The 18,821-nt window shown below is 39.2% G+C and overlaps 1 protein-coding gene across 1 annotated transcript in view; it reads left to right on the top strand.

The window, feature by feature from the left end:
• Window positions 1-15,661: 15,661 nt before the first annotated feature.
• The window catches only part of LOC117326900 (putative chitinase 1), an 81,822-nt gene continuing 78,662 nt past the window's right edge, over window positions 15,662-18,821 (top strand). Inside the window, exon 1 of the mRNA XM_033883704.1 lies at window positions 15,662-15,788. The gene's annotated coding sequence lies outside the window, so the exon portion shown is untranslated. The remainder of the gene's footprint in view (window positions 15,789-18,821) is intronic.

The raw sequence follows: 18,821 nt of genomic DNA on the forward strand, positions 1-18,821 counted from the left end.
GGTTAAATACATGTATCACTCCAGTCATGAAAGTGGCAGATCATCCAAATAAGCTGACAAGCTCTGCTTATACAGTCTTGTCCATGGTATAACTTTTAAACAGTTAAAGATATCTTGATGAACCTTATGACAGATAATGCATCACCTACCAGCGAATGTAGTGTACTTTAATTTGGTCACTGCAACCTTTATTTCCAGCTCAAAGGTCAATTAAGTGCAAACATAGTGATGTCTAGCAAGAGAGAAGGGGATATGTCTAGTTAAATGTATTTGAATTTCGTTCAGATATTATACGAGCGGGTATGTTTATCGTGTGACAGGGTTTGATCTCCATTTTATTTCCTTGTTTGTTTGTGATGGTACACCTCACCACAATTATGGTCGAATGAAGATCCCCTCCAGCTTGTCACCTTACTTTGATGATCTGCCACTTTCACGCCTTCATTGTTTGGTATGAAGTGACATGCATTTAACCTATGAGCCTGTTTTAAAAGTCGAATATATATATATATATAATAAAAAGCTAAACACAGATCTGCTGTCTCCCAAGTACTTTCGCGGCTACATTCTGCCGCTTGGCTTTTTATTTTATTATTATTTACCGTCACATGGACATTTCAACTTTATTCTATATATATATATATATATATAAAGTTCGACGACAATCTGACAGGCAGCTTTGACCCCTTTCAGGGCTGTTCATGTTAGGTTCATTCAAAGTATATTCTAAAAAAGTGTATGTAATATCAATGTGACGGAGAAATTACGCCTTAGGCGACACTGAGATAACACACCATAGTTGTTAACAGAGAATCACAACATGGGGGTTAACAGAGAATCACAACATAGTTGTTAACAGAGAATCACACCATAGTTGTTAACAGAGAATCACACCATAGTTGTTAACAGAGAATCACACCATAGTTGTTAACAGAGAATCACACCATAGTTGTTAACAGAGAATCACACCATAGTTGTTAACAGAGAATCACACCATAGTTGTTAACAGAGAATCACACCATAGTTGTTAACAGAGAATCACACCATAGTTGTTAACAGAGAATCACACCATAGTTGTTAACAGAGAATCACACCATAGTTGTTAACAGAGAATCACACCATAGTTGTTAACAGAGAATCACACCATAGTTGTTAACAGAGAATCACACCATAGTTGTTAACAGAGAATCACACCATAGTTGTTTACAGAGAATCACACCATAGTTGTTAACAGAGAATCACACCATAGTTGTTAACAGAGAATCACACCATAGTTGTTAACAGAGAATCACACCATAGTTGTTAACAGAGAATCACACCATAGTTGTTAACAGAGAATCACACCATAGTTGTTACAGAGAATCACACCATAGTTGTTAACAGAGAATCACACCATAGTTGTTAACAGAGAATCACACCATAGTTGTTAACAGAGAATCACACCATAGTTGTTAACAGAGAATCACACCATAGTTGTTAACAGAGAATCACACCATAGTTGTTAACAGAGAATCACACCATAGTTGTTAACAGAGAATCACACCATAGTTGTTAACAGAGAATCACACCATAGTTGTTAACAGAGAATCACACCATAGTTGTTAACAGAGAATCACACCATAGTTGTTAACAGAGAATCACACCATAGTTGTTAACAGAGAATCACAACATGGGGGTTAACAGAGAATCACACCATAGTTGTTAACAGAGAATCACACCATAGTTGTTAACAGAGAATCACACCATAGTTGTTAACAGAGAATCACAACATGGGGGTTAACAGAGAATCACACCATAGTTGTTAACAGAGAATCACACCATAGTTGTTAACAGAGAAATCACACCATAGTTGTTAACAGAGAAATCACAACATGGGGGTTGACAGAGAAATCACAACATGGGGGTTGACAGAGAAATCACAACATGGGGGTTGACAGAGAAATCACAACATGGGGGTTGACAGAGAATCACAACATGGGGGTTGACAGAGAATCACAACATTAGGGTTGACAGAGAAATCACAACATGAGGGTTGACAGAGAAATCACAACATGAGGGTTGACAGCGAAATCACAACATTAGGGTTGACAAATAAATCACAACAAGAGGGTTGACAGAGAAATCACAACATGAGGGTTGACAGAGAAATCACAACATCTGGGTTGACAGAGAAATCACAACATGGGGGTTGACAGAGAAATCACAACATGAGGGTTGACAGAGAAATCACAACATGAGGGTTGACAGAGAAATCACAACATGAGGGTTGACAGCGAAATCACAACAAGAGGGTTGACAGAGAAATCATACCATCAGGGTTGACAGAGAAATAAATCATAATATAAGGGTTGACAGAGAAATCATACCATCAGAGTTCGAGCATGAGTACAGTTTCATACGGGCCCTAGCTGGTTCCTCTAATAATTACTTGTCAATACCATAACGTTTAAACCGTCGCCGATGTCTTGACGAATGTCACCTGAAGCCGTGTGCGGTGCACTGCCGTTTGGTCACTGTGACAGCTATAGCAGATATTAAAATGTAATTTGGACAAGTACTGTCGTATCAACAGTCCAACTTTTATATACCAGTCTCGGGGTTGTCTCCCTTATACCATACCACGAATCCTGAGACAGACAACAAAATGTTGATAACCACAACACTTGAGGTAGTCAACAGGGTCGTGCAGACAGGCGAACAGCACCATCGGGATGCTGCCTCGCCCCCCCCCCCCCCCCCCCCCCCCGATGATACTAGCGTCTAATTGAGGAATTATACAGTTTTTCATAATACATGCATATATTATCCATAGATAAATTAGATGACTCCGATTTCTGCAAACTTTCAAGAATAACTTGTGCCCATTCCAATTGTGTCTATAAATGTCTCCCACCACTACACTGTACATATATAATTGTCCCCCACCACTACACTGTACATATATAATTGTCCCCCACCACTACACTGTACATATATAATTGTCCCCCACCACTACACTGTACATATATAATTGTCCCCCACCACTACACTAACCCCCCCCCCCCCCCCCCCCAAAAAAACCCCAACAAAACAACAACAACAACCCCGAAAGTAATCAATGAAATATGAATAGAATTGTATAGTTATTGAACAGACTGGTTATATGTCACTCAGATAGCATTCATATGGACTATATAACGGGCGGCCGTTCAGTGATTAATTATGCAATACAAAGGTCTTGTTTTCTTTAAATAGTAAGGTTGTCTGTCTCCTGTGGATCGTACTTTTTGACAGTTTGTATATAGAAACGTATCATAAAAAAATCTGGTATGTGCTGCGTAAAGCAGTCCTCGTCAGCGTTAGCTATGTCATTAATGTTGATTAATGATCCACTAATCGTGTGTGATTAATGAACACTTAATTTAAAACACAATATAAACTTACATAATGTACCGTGCTGTTCTGTAAATCACACTCAAATGTCATAGCAGTCTATCTTCCCTTGTTTGCCAATATTTTAAATGATATAAGTTATTGAATATTTTTTTTATATTTCCGGGACGACTATTTGCGACATGTGTTTATACGGTATTGTACACTAGCTAATTAATATGTAAATCTCATTCAGCAGAGGTAAATTAAATGCAGGTTTTACTTTATACACTCGACGTCAGACATTCATCTGGAATTAAATATAACGGATGTTATTATAAATATTGTATGTACATGTTTAATACAGTTAAACTGGCGACGCTGTAGGGGTAATATGATATTATAGCCAAAGATCATAGTTATACAGTTATTATAAACCTTCATTGAATTTAAACGCATCGGATATCAACCACAAACTTTAACTGCCTACAGAAATAGACCTGATGTCGGGAAACCAGAGGTATTCTAGCGTCCAGTGTGTCACGTCAGTAGTTACTACCGTCCAGTGTGTCACGTCAGTAATTACTACCGTCCAGTCTGACACGTCAATAATTACTACCGTCAAGTCTGTCACGTCAGTAATTACTACCGTCCAGTCTGTCCCGTCAGTAATTACTACTGTCTAGTCTGACACGTCAGTAATTACCACCGTCCAGTCTGTCACGTCAGTAATTACTACCGTCCAGTCTGATATTTCAGTAATTACTACCGTCCAGTCTGCCACGTCAGTAATTACTACCGTCCAGTGTGCCACGTCAGTAATTACTACCGTCCAGTCTGTCTTGTCAGTAATTACTACTGTCTAGTCTGACACGTCAGTAATTACTACCGTCCAGTCTGTCACGTCAGTAATTACTACCGTCCAGTCTGTCACGTCAGCAATTACTACCGTCCAGTCTGTCACGTTAGTAATTACTACCGTCCAGTCTGTCACGTCAGCAGTTACTACCGTCCAGTCTGTTACGTCATTAATTACTACCGTCCAGTGTGTCACGTTATTAATTACTACCGTCCAGTGTGTCACGTCAGTAATTACTACCGTCCAGTGTGTCACGTCAGTAATAACTACCGTCCAGTCTGTCACGTCAGTAATAACTACCGTCCAGTCTGTCACGTCAGTAATTACTACCGTCCAGTCTGTCACGTCAGTAATTACTACCGTCTAGTCTGTCACGTGAGTAATTACTACCGTCCAGTCTGTCACGTCAGTAATTACTACCGTCCAGTGTGCCACGTCAGTAATTACTACCGTCCAGTCTGTCACGTCAGTAATTATTACCGTCCAGTCTGTCACGTCAGTAATTACAACCGTCCAGTCTGTCACGTCAGTAATTACTACCGTCCAGTCTGTCACGTCAGTAATTACTAACGTCCACTCTGTCACGTCAGTAATTACTACCGTCCAGTCTGTCACGTCAGTAATTACTACCCTGCAGTCCGTCACGTCAGTAATTACTACCGTCCAGTCCGTCACGTCAGTAATTACTGCCGTCCAGTCTGTCACGTCAGTAATTACTACCGTCCAGTCTGTCCCGTCATTAATTACTACCGTCCAGTCTGTCACGTGAGTAATTACTACCGTCCAGTCTGTCACGTTAGTAATTACCACCGTCCAGTCTGTCCCGTCATTAATTACTACCGTCCAGTCTGTTACGTCAGTTATTACTACTGTCCAGTCTGTTACGTCATTAATTACTACTGTCCAGTCTGTCACGTTAGTAATTACCACCGTCCAGTCCGTCACGTCATTAATCACTACCGTCCAGTCTGTCACGTCAGTAATTACTACCGTCCAGTCTGTCACGTCAGTAATTACTACCGTCCAGTCTGTCACGTCAGTAATTACTACTATCCTGTCTGTCACGTCAGTAATTACTACCGTCCAGTCTGTCACGTCAGTAATAACTACCGTCCAGTCTGTCACGTCAGTAATTACTACCGTCCAGTCTGTCACGTCAGTAATTACTACCGTCCAGTCTGTCACGTCAGTAATTACTACCGTCCAGTCTGTCACGTCAGTAATTACTACCGTCCAGTCTGTCACGTCAGTAATTACTACCGTCCAGTCTGTCACGTCAGTAATTACTACCGTCCAGTCTGTCACGTCAGTAATAACTACCGTCCAGTCTGTCACGTCAGTAATTACTACCGTCCAGTCTGTCACGTCAGTAATTACTACCGTCCAGTTTGTCACGTCATTACTGAGTTGCCTACCCTACATTCATGATCCGATCACAGTTAAAGACTAGCTAGAAAGGATTTGTCGTGTCGCACATTATTTATGTCGAGGTTGTTTCGACATTATTGTTCGTTGTGCTATTGTGAGCACGTGTAAAAGTGTCGCTGAATAATCCTGCCAACATGATCGCTAGTGTCCGTATTATTACAATGTGGTTATACTAGTATAAGCTGTAACTACAGAAATTATTCTCAAGGTACGGCACTGACAACACTCATTATATGACTAAATGATTTCGCCTGTCAATCATTCACAGTTTATTAGATACCACCCAAACCACATTGATCATCTGCCGTCTTTACCCACTGGGCGTTAAGTAACAAGGGTTCGGCGGAAGCATCGTCAAATTTATATCATCTTCACGCTTTCTTTGCACTTTGAGCGAATACTAACCTGCCATCTTCGTCATAATTAACTATTATTCCGCAGTCGTCACTGTCAGTAATTACACCGTCCAGTCCGTCACTCAGTAATACTACCGTCCAGTCTGTCACGTTTCAGTAATTACTAACGTCCAGTCTGTCCCGTAATTTATTACTACCGTCCAGTCTGTCACGTCAGTAATTACTACCGGGTTTAGCCCCGGGGGAAAATAACGCCCCTGTGGTCAAATTAAAAAAGGTCCCATTGGGAAAGAAAATTCTACCCCGGGGTTGGCCCCAAAGAAAACTACCCACTTCCCCCTTTGAATTTCCGTCCATTTAAACCAAAAAATCCGTCCAATTTCCAGGTTTTACCCCCTTTTGGGTCTTATTAATAAAACCGTATTTTTCCCGCCCCAAGGTTTCCCCCTAAAACCGACCCCCGTTAAAAAACCCAAAAAATTTTTCCAATATTTATTCCAATGTTTAAATTTGTTTCGGGTTTCCCCATTTGCCAAAATTTTTCTTGAATTCCGGGAAATTTCCTAGTGTCCCGGGATTTAAAAAAAGGGGTTTTCAGTATAATTCCCCCGGTTTTTCCCAATACCACGACAATAATATCTAAAATTTTCCCCTTTTTTTTCATTCAATTTAAAAATTAGAAACACCCAAACCCCATTGAATCACCCCCTTTAAAAACCCCCCCGGGCTTTAAAAGACCCGGTTTGGGCCCTTTTCACGTCCCCTTTAAAAACAAACCCGCCCCCCTTTGTAAAACGAAATAACAACATCCCCATTTCCATAATTAAATTAAAACCCATAAAATTCCCCCGGTTTTTCTAAAGGAACCCCGGGTACCTTTTAAAATTTTCCAATTTTAACGGGCCCTATTTACTTTTCCCGTGAAACAATATTTTAAACGTCCTCCGGGTTGCCTTAGAAAAATAACATTTTTAACCCAATTATTTTCCCCCAGGGGTGTTCCCCCAATTAATCACAACCCACGGGGAACCCAAAAACAAAACCAAGTTGGGAACTGAATTTTCTCCCACACTTTCCCCAAAATTCCGTCCCGTTTAAATTTTCAAGCCACAGGTTGTCCTTTATTAACGTACCACCCCCGGGGTACCAGAAATACGTCCAAGGTTTAAAACCAAAGTTCGACCACCGGGTTAACTTTTTACGTCCACACGGTGGCCAAAAGAACAGTACCAACGGGGTTCCAAAGAACGACCACACGGGTGTCCAGAGTAAAACCCAGGTGGAACATATATTCCGTCCCCCCGGGGTTGTAACCATTGTTTAAGTACCCCGGGTTTTTAAACCTTGGAATACGACCCATGTTTTACCAGGGGTTATTCTCCCCCCGGGTTTCCTTATTATTACAGTCCCACTGTGAACCAGGGGATCCGAACAGGTGGGAACCAAAGAACGTCCCAGGGCCCCAATATCCCTCCCCCCGGGGACCATGAACATACCAATTTTCCCTATGAAATTACAGACCCACGGGGGTTTCCATTTTTACCCCCCCCGGGGTTTACCATAAACGTAAAAGGGTGAAAACATATAGACACAGCCCCAACGGGGGTTTTTTTAAACCCCATATGTATACAGTCCACACTGTTCCAAATTAGTACAGTAAACCCACACGGGTGAACCCCAAAATTAACATAAAACGGGTGAACAAACACAGACCAACGGTTTAAAACTTAAATACGCCAAGGGGAAAGTGGGAACGACACAGGGTTTTAAAAAAGTTCAGAAAGGTGTAAAACCAAAATTTAATCCCCGGTGGAAAAAAACCAAACACGGGGAAAAATTGAAAAACCACACGTTTAACCTTAAGAACCCAGCCACCGTGGTAACAAAAATAATACTTACCAGGTTTTAAAAAAAAAATTTCAGCCAGTGACCAATAGAAAGACCAAGGGGAACTTTGGTTTAAAACCACACGGGGGTTAACCCAATAAGAACGTACCCAAAAACTTGGGACCCCATATATTCACGTCCCACGGGTTCCAAAAGGGATCCCCGCCCCTTGGTACAATTAATTCTCCACACGGGGAACCATATGTTTAAGAACAACAACTGAAAATTATGTTACAGCCCAACGTTTTTCCCCAAAGATTAAGTAAACCGGGTGTAAAAAATTTTAAAACCCCGGGGTGTAACCCAAGGAAAACCCAAGGTGTGTAAACTTAAAGTAAAAAAAGGGGTGGTAAAAAATTAAAAAGGGGGAATTTTAAAAAAGCCAACCGGTTTTAACCATTATTACATTAAAAAGTGAAAAATTATTAAAAAAAGGGTATAATAATTTTAATTACACACGGGGGTGTAAATATAAAAAAAGGGAAAAAAATTTGAAAACCCCAAAACGGGAAAATTTTTAAAGCCCAGGTTGTCCCAAAAACAGCCCCCAACGGGGAACCTTTGGAACAAAAAAGGGGCCATTTTTAACATCCCCACCGGGGTTTTACCAATGAACAGAAAAAGGTTGAAAACCAATAGTTTTAAAAGTCCCACAGGGGGGGAAAATATACCATAAACAAGGGGTTTTTTTAAACCCAATAATTTCAATTTCCCCCAAAAGGGTGGTGAACATTATTTTACAGACCCACACGGGGGTGTAACCTAAGTTTACATTCAAGGTTTAAAAATTTTTTTAAGTACCAAGGGGGAAACATTTATATTACTACCCCCCGGTGGTGTAACCCTTTAATCACAGAAATGGAACCTTAAAAAAGTACCACACGGGGAACCAAAAGCCCCCTAATTTACCCCCCACGGGGTAAAAAATTTAGAACAGTTACCCCGGGAAAAAGAAAGTCCCCAAAAGGGTGTAACCTTAGTATACAGTACCACAGGTGTGTAACAATAGGATAAGCCCCAAAGGTGTGAAAATTAGTATTCAGTACCACCGGTGGGGGCCCTTTTTAAGTTTTAAATTACCACAGGGGTGTTAACCATATATTACAGACCCCCCGTGTGAAACCCAATTATAATAATCCACAGGTGGGGTAACCCTTAGTTTACAGTACCAACGGTGTGAAACCCCATATAGTTTTACAGTACCACAGTGTGAACCATATATATACAGTAAAGGGTTTGTCCCCCATTATATACAGTACCACAGGTGGAAACCATTTTTCGTCCAACGGTGTGTAACCATATGTATAAAACCAAGGTTTTTAGAAAAGCCCACACGTGTTACCAATGTATTCCCGTAACCACACGGTGTGTAACCATATAGTATCACAGTACCACACGGTGTGTAACCATATAGTATTACAGTACCACACGGTGTGTAACCATATAGTATTACAGTACCACACGGTGTGTAACCATATAGTATTCACAGTACCACACGGTGTGTAACCATATAGTATCACAGTACCACACGGTGTGTAACCATATAGTATACAGTACCACACGGTGTGTAACCATATAGTATTACAGTACCACACGGTGTGTAACCATATAGTATTCACAGTACCACACGGTGTGTAACCATGTAGTATACAGTACCTACACGGTGTGTAACCATATAGTATTACAGTACCACACGGTGTGTAACCATATAGTATTACAGTACCACACGGTGTGTACACCATATAGTATTCACAGTACCACACGGTGTGTAACTATATAGTTATTAACAGTACCACACGGTGTGAACCATATAGTATTACAGTACCACACGGTTGTGTAACCATATAGTATTACAGTACCACACGGTGTGTAACCATATAGTATTACAGTACTACATGGTGTGTAACCATATAGTATTACAGTACCACACGGTGTGTAACCATATAGTATCACAGTACTACATGGTGTGTAACAATGTAGTATTACAGTACCACACGGTGTGTAACCATATAGTATTACAGTACTACATGGTGTGTAACCATATAGTATTACAGTACTACATGGTGTGTAACAATGTAGTATTACAGTACCACACGGTGTGTAACCATATAGTATTACAGTACCACACGGTGTGTAACCATATAGTATTACAGTACCACACGGTGTGTAACCATGTAGTATTACAGTACCACACGGTGTGTAACCATATAGTATTACAGTACCACACGGTGTGTAACCATATAGTATTACAGTACTACATGGTGTGTAACAATATAGTATTACAGTACCACACGGTGTGTAACCATATAGTATTACAGTACCACACGGTGTGTAACCATATAGTATTACAGTACCACACGGTGTGTAACCATATAGTATCACAGTACCACACGGTGTGTAACCATGTAGTATTACAGTACCACACGGTGTGTAACCATATAGTATTACAGTACCACACGGTGTGTAACCATATAGTATTACAGTACCACACGGTGTGTAACCATATAGTATCACAGTACCACACGGTGTGTAACCATGTAGTATTACAGTACCACACGGTGTGTAACCATATAGTATTACAGTACCACACGGTGTGTAACCATATAGTATTACAGTACCACACGGTGTGTAACCATATAGTATTACAGTACCACACGGTGTGTAACCATATAGTATCACAGTACCACACGGTGTGTAACCATATAGTATTACAGTACCACACGGTGTGTAACCATATAGTATCACAGTACCACACGGTGTGTAACCATATAGTATTACAGTACCACACGGTGTGTAACCATATAGTACTACAGTACCACACGGTGTGTATAACTAATAGTCATTAGTATACATTACCTACCGGTGTGTAACCATAGTAGTATTACAGTACCACACGGTGTGTAACCATAGTAGTATTACATACCACACGGTGTGTAACCATATAGTATTACACGTACCACACGGTGTGTAACCATATAGTATTACAGTACCACACGGTTGGGGGAAACCATTATTTTAAAATACCACCCGGGTGTTAACTTTGTTTTACAGCCCCCACAGGTTTGTAACCATAATTATCACAGAAAACCCCCCGGTGTGAAACCCCATATAGAACGTACCCCCGTGTGAACCATTAGTATACTACCACACTTGTTAAACCCCTTAGTTCACAGTACCAACGGGTTTTAACATATATTTACATAACAGGGGTTGTCCCATTAGTATCACATACCACAGGGGTGTAACAATTAGTATCCGTCCCACAGGGGGGAACAATATATTAAAGTACCACAGGGGTAACCCCAATTTAGTCCCCACATTTTCCCCAAAAACACCCCGGGGGGTTTTTCCCCCTTTATAATACCACTGTGTAACCAATAGTTACGTACCACACGGGGGGTAACCCTATAGTTTCAGTACCACAGGTGTGAAACCTATAGTTTACATACCACAGGTGGTAAATGTAGTTTTAAGTACCAACGGTGGTAACCTATAGTTTTTACGACCCCCACTGTTGTAACCATATATTTTAACGTACCCACGGGGGGAAACCAAATTATATTACATACCACAGGGTGTAACCATATGTATTACGTACCCCCGGGGTGGACCAAAGTATCACGTCCCACAGGTGTTAAACAATTAGTATAAGTCCCCACAGGGGTTTTTGTAACCCATATAGTATTTCATCCCAAAAGGGTGGTAACCAAAGTTTTACAGTCCCCCACACGTTTTGAAACCATATGAAACCCAGTCCCCCCGGTGTGAAACCCATTAGTATACAGTACCCACGGGGGGTTGTAACCAATAGTAAAAAATACAAAATGTTTTTAAAAAGGGGTTTTTAAGGGTTTTCCAAACCCTGGGGGGTCCCAATAGTTTACAGTACCACAGGGGTTGTGAACTTGATTATACCCAGGGGTGTGTAAAAATTGTTTTTACCAACGGGTTTTTTTAAACCTTAGTAAGTAACGGGTGTGTAACCCCCCTTTTTCCCGTCCACGGGGTTTGTGTAAAATGTTTACAGTCAAGGGGTGTGTAACAATTTTAAAGTTTACAGTAACCGGGGGGGTTTTTAACAATTAGTTTAATTACCAAAACGGGTGTTTTACCTATTTAATTATTGGGGAACCCTAAGTATAAGTCCCAGGGTGTACCATTTAGTATTAAGTCCAAGGTTTTGGAAAAAAATTTATTTTTTTAAAAATTAAAGGGTAAAAATTTTTTATAAGAAAAAGGGTTTTGTAAAAAAATTTTTCCTTAAAGGTTAAATGTTTAACATAAAACCGGTGGAACTGTAGTTTAAGTTCCAAGGGTGGGTCCCCAGACCCAAGGTGTGAACCATTGGGGGGTTTGTAAGTAAACCCGGTTGGTAAAATATTTAAGTACCCAAGGGTTGGGTAAATTAAGTTTAAATTTTTAAAGGGGTGTCCTAAAGTTTAAGTCCCCGGTGTGAAAGGGGTAATCATCCCGGGGGAACCCAAAGATTAAAGAAAGGGGTTTGGGTGAAATTAGTTCCGCCAGGTTGTTCCATTGTTTTAAATTTTAAAACGGTGTTGAACCATATGTATTAAGAAAGGTGTGTAACATTTTAGTTCAAGAACAGGTGTTTTAATTTAGTTAGAAAAGGGGTTTTAAAATAGTTTTAATAAAAGGGGGGGAAATAAAAAACCAGTAAGGGGGTTTGGGACTATATATCCCGTAAAGGGTTTGGCCCCCCATTAAGGGGAAAAAATAATTCCCGGGGTAAAATGATAAGGGGCAGGGTTTTGAAAAGAGTTAAGTCCCCCCCTTTTTTAAACCAATGGTTCCTACCCCCCCTTGTGAACCATATTTTTAATCCAAGGTGGTGTAAATTTGAATCAGTAAAAGGGTCCTTGTACCATACACGGTTGTCCCAAAAGAAAAAATGGGGGAACCAAGATAAGTCCCCGGTGTGTAACCATAAGAATTAGTCCAAGGGTTTGGGGGTAAATTAGTATTCTAAAGGTTAAAATTTTAAGTTTTTAAAAACCCCGGGTTTAACCAAAAAAAGAAAAGGTGGGAAAATTATTTTTAAAGAACCCAGGTGGAACCCCAAATTTAGGGGAAAAGGGGTGTTTAAAAAGAACTCCCAAAGGGGAAAAATCTATTTAGAACCCAGGGGGTGTCCCCATATTATTCGTCCAAGGGTGGAAAATATGTTTAATTTGGTGGGTAAAATTAGTACGCCCCAAAGGTTTGTGAAAAATTGTTTAAAGGGGGACGGGGGTTAACCATGTAGTATTACAGTACCACACGGTGTGTAACCATATAGTATTACAGTACCACACGGTGTGTAACCATATAGTATCACAGTACCACACGGTGTGTAACCATGTAGTATTACAGTACCACACGGTGTGTAACCATGTAGTATTACAGTACCACACGGTGTGTAACCATGTAGTACCACAGTACCTAAAACACCTACTTCGTTAGTCCTTGTTAGTACCTAAAACACCTACTTCGTTAGTCCTTGTTAGTACCTACAACACCTACTTCGTTAGTCCTTGTTAGTACATAAAACACCTAATTCGTTAGTCCTTGTTAGTACATCAAACACCTAATTCGTTAGTCCTTGTTAGTACCTAAAACACCTAATTCGTTAGTCCTTGTTAGTACATAAAACAGCTACTTCGTTAGTCCTTGTTAGTACTTAAAACACCTACTTCGTTAGTCCTTGTCAGAATCTAAAACACTTAATTCGTTAGTCTTTGTTAGTACCTAAAACACTTAATTCGTTAGTCCTTGTTAGTACCTAAAATACTTAATTCGTTAGTCCTTGTTAGTACCTAAAACACTTAATTCGTTAGACCTTGTTAGTACGTAAAACACTTAATTCGTTAGTCCTTGTTAGTACCTAAAACACTTAATTCGTTAGTCCTTGTTAGTACCTAAATACTTAATTCGTTAGTCCTTGTTAGTACCTAAAACACCTACTTCGTTAGTCCTTGTTAGTACGTTAAACACCTAATTCGTTAGTCCTTGTTAGTACATAAAACAGCTACTTCGTTAGTCTTTGTTAGTACCTAAAACACTTAATTCGTTAGTCCTTGTTAGTACCTAAAATACTTAATTCGTTAGTCCTTGTTAGTACCCAAAACACTTAATTCGTTAGACCTTGTTGGTACCTAAAACACCTAATTCGTTAGTCTTTGTTAGTACCTAAAACACTTAATTCGTTAGTCCTTGTTAGTACCTAAAATACTTAATTCGTTAGTCCTTGTTAGTACCTAAAACACTTAATTCGTTAGACCTTGTTAGTACGTAAAACACTTAATTCGTTAGTCCTTGTTAGTACGTTAAACACCTAATTCGTTAGTCCTTGTTAGTACATAAAACAGCTACTTCGTTAGTCCTTGTTAGTACATAAAACAGCTACTTCGTTAGTCCTTGTTAGTACCTAAAACACTTAATTCGTTAGTCCTTGTTAGTACCTAAAACACCTACTTCGTTAGTCCTTGTTAGTACATAAAACAGCTACTTCGTTAGTCCTTGTTAGTACATAAAACAGCTACTTCGTTAGTCCTTGTTAGTACCTAAAACACTTAATTCGTTAGTCCTTGTTAGTACCTAAAACACTTAATTCGTTAGTCCTTGTTAGTACCTAAAACACTTAATTCGTTAGTCCTTGTTAGTACCTAAAACAGCTAATTCGTTAGTCCTTGTTAGTACATAAAACAGCTACTTCGTTAGTCCTTGTTAGTACATAAAACAGCTACTTCGTTAGTCCTTGTTAGTACCTAAAACACTTAATTCGTTAGTCCTTGTTAGTACCTAAAACACATACTTCGTTAGTCCTTGTTAGTACATAAAACACCTACTTCGTTAGTCCTTGTTAGTACATAAAACAGCTTACTTCGTTAGTCCTTGTTAGTACCTAAAACACCTAATTCGTTAGTCCTTGTTAGTACATAAAACACCTACTTCGTTAGTCCTTGTTAGTACCTAAACCACCTACTTCGTTAGTCCTTGTTAGTACCTAAAACACTTACTTCGTTAGTCCTTGTTAGTACCTAAAACACCTACTTCGTTAGTCCTTGTTAGTACCTAAAACACTTAATTCGTTAGTCCTTGTTAGTACCTAAAACACTTAATTCGTTAGTCCTTGTTAGTACCTAAAACACTTAATTCGTAAGTCCTTGTTAATACATAAAACAGCTAATTCGTTAGTCCTTGTTAGTACATAAAACACCTACTTCTTTAGTTCCTGTAACATGTATTACCTAAACACTGATTTGATCAGTCCCTGTTAGTAACATAAACACATATTTAGTCTCTATGATGATTTCTGACAACTATAGATCATTGTGTATGTATACTTCCGATTTTAGATCGACAAATATTTCCTGGTCCGGTGACGAGGCCTGGCTGGGTCGAGTTGACCTTTACCACAACATGACCTTTACCATGCTTACAAGTGATTTCACAGTAATGTACGGAAATATTTCCTTTTAATTCACTTCATGATGACAAATGTCAAATGTGTCATATAGAGCTTGTATATCATTATAAGAGATATAAAATTCCAATATAACACTTTATCAATTCCATTTTGACCTATGTTTCAATTACTGTCATGTATCCTAGAATTTATTATTTTTTCATCTAACCAGGAAAATGTCGCCGTAATAAATAACTGAAGCGTAGCCATCTAGTTCATTAGCATATATTATATTTTCTGTCCTTACCTGTCAGCGTCACACCAGGTAACTAATCAACGGTCTCTCACTCTCTCTATTAGCAATAATAGCGCTCATTGGAATAATTAATGCAATTGGGAATTATCTGCTGTCACTTCTGCAGTGTCCGTAAGGTGGCGCTCGTGTGTGGACCTGGTTAGTCTGTTGCCGAATCGTGAAGGAATTTCTAGAAATTTCACCAAGGTAAGATGTCATTAAGTATATAAAATATATAAACTTTGTAAAAATTATCGTATTGAATAAGAATGAATTGTTGCAAAATTGGAGTAATTTATAAAAAATACAAGATGCATGTAGCCTTTCGAATTACTGAATATTATTTGATTTTAATTGATTGCAAATTATCAGATAAATTATTTTCAACAAAATGAACTAACATTTTACGCCATCCGCTAGTGCTTCAAATCAGGTAAGTAGTTTTATGGACATTTTAACACTGCGATACTTTTTACTTCAGTTTGTCTATTAATATAGATATTAGATAAGATCACAGAGCGTTTTCTTCCAGAAATATCTAAATGTATTCAGTTTATCTATGGTGTAGTGGATTCAGTAAAGTAAATTCGGTAATTTGTCTTGAAATGAAAAGATTAAGACTTTCGGGCTGAATAGTATATTTTGCAGACATACCTATAATCGATTCTAAAGGTATTTCCGTCAATGTCCGAAATTCTTTGTAATAAAGGTAGTTTAGGGTTTTTAAATTTTCAATGGCAGTTGCGGTGTTTGAACGACAGTATCCCAAACATAGAGGATCTTAGACGAGTTTCAATTTCACCGTGATACCAATAAGCGTATGCGCAAGTACTTTCCATTTTAGCAAATTTGGGTAAAGTGACAGATTCGTGATGAATTTCATTATTCTTATATGAAATGGAAAGCACGTTTCTGTTTAGCATAAATATCTCCGAGAATATTTACATATTCGGAAACAGTCATGAAGGTAGCATTTTTTGATATACTAGATGTAGAATAACTTTATATTCTTATATAAGATGCGACGTCGTCATGCAAACAATGGCCGCCTACAACTTACTACAAACCCTGTATTATTACACAACTATTCGAGAGACGCCACGCAATTCATATAATTACAAGCCAACCTTTAGTCATTCAGATTGTTACCTACGCTGTTAAGACACCGTTAGAACTTCTGTGTGGTGTGTCTCTAGTCGACTGTTACATTATAATGTCTGTGTGGTGTGTCTCAGGTCGACTGTTACATTATAATGTCTGTGTGATGTGTCTCTAGTCGACTGTTATATTATAATGTCTGTGTGGTGTGTCTCAGGTCGACTGTTACATTATAATGTCTGTGTGGTGTGTCTCAGGTCGACTGTTACATTATAATGTCTGTGTGGTGTGTCTCAGGTCGACTGTTACATTATAATGTCTGTGTGGTGTGTCTCAGGTCGACTGTTACATTATAATGTCTGTGTGATGTGTCTCTAGTCGACTGTTATATTATAATGTCTGTGTGGTGTGTCTCAGGTCGACTGTTACATTATAATGTCTGTGTGGTGTGTCTCAGGTCGACTGTTACATTATAATGTCTGTGTGGTGTGTCTCAGGTCGACTGTTACATTATAATGTCTGTGTGGTGTGTCTCAGGTCGACTGTTACATTATAATGTCTGTGTGGTGTGTCTCAGTTCGACTGTTACATTATAATTTCTGTGTGATGTGTCTCTAGTCGACTGTTATATTATAATGTCTGTGTGGTGTGTCTCAGGTCGACTGTTACATTATAATTTCTGTGTGGTGTGTCTCAGGTCGACTGTTACATTATAATGTCTGTGTGGTGTGTCTCAGGTCGACTGTTACATTATAATGTCTGTGTGGTGTGTCTCAGGTCGACTGTTACATTATAATGTCTGTGTGGTGTGTCTCTAGTCGACTGTTACATTATAATGTCTGTGTGGTGTGTCTCTAGTCGACTGTTACATTATAATTTCTGTGTGATGTGTCTCTAGTCGACTGTTACATTATAATGTCTGTGTGGTATGTCTCAGGTCGACTGTTACATTATAATGTCTGTGTGGTGTGTCTCTAGTCGACTGTTACATTATAATGTCTGTGTGGTGTGTCTCTAGTCGACTGTTACATTATAATGTCTGTGTGGTATGTCTCTGGTCGACTGTTACATTATAATGTCTGTGTGGTATGTCTCTGGTCGACTGTTACATTATAATTTCTGTGTGGTGTGTCTCTAGTCGACTGTTACATTATAATGTCTGTGTGGTGTGTCTCTGGTCGACTGTTACATTATAATTTCTGTGTGGTGTGTCTCTAGTCGACTGTTACATTATAATGTCTGTGTGGTATGTCTCTGGTCGACTGTTACATTATAATGTCTGTGTGGTATGTCTCTGGTCGACTGTTACATTATAATGTCTGTGTGGTGTGTCTCTGGTCGACTGTTACATTATAGTGTATGTGTGGTATGTCTCTGGTCGACTGTTACATTATAATTTCTGTGTGGTATGTCTCTGGTCGACTGTTACATTATAATGTCTGTGTGGTATGTCTCAGGTCGACTGTTACATTACAATAACTGTGTGGTATGTCTCTGGTCGACTGTTACATTATAATTTCTGTGTGGTATGTCTCTAGTCGACTGTTACATTATAATGTCTGTGTGGTGTGTCTCTAGTCGACTGTTACATTACAATAACTGTGTGGTATGTCTCTAGTCGACTGTTACATTACAATAACTGTGTGGTATGTCTCTGGTCGACTGTTATAATTTCCGTGTGGTGTGTCTCTGGTCGACTGTTACATTATAATGTCTGTGTGGTGTGTCTCTGGTCGACTGAAACATTACAATAACTGTGTGGTATGTCTCTGGTCGACTGTTACATTATAATTTCTGTGTGATGTGTCTCAGGTCGACTGTTACATTATAATTTCTGTGTGATGTGTCTTTGGTCGACTGTTACATTATAATGTCTGTGTGGTGTGTCTCTGGTCGACTGTTACATTATAATGTCTGTGTGGTGTGTCTCTGGTCGACTGTTACATTATAATGTCTGTGTGGTGTGTCTCTGGTCGACTGTTACATTATAGTGTATGTGTGGTATGTCTCTGGTCGACTGTTACATTACAATGTCTGTGTGGTATGTCTCAGGTCGACTGTTACATTATAATGTCTGTGTGGTATGTCTCTGGTCGACTGTTATAATTTCTGTGTGGTATGTCTCTGGTCGACTGTTACATT

This window comes from Pecten maximus, chromosome 1 (genome assembly GCF_902652985.1).
Source record: "Pecten maximus chromosome 1, xPecMax1.1, whole genome shotgun sequence".
NCBI classification, from domain to species: domain Eukaryota; kingdom Metazoa; phylum Mollusca; class Bivalvia; order Pectinida; family Pectinidae; genus Pecten; species Pecten maximus.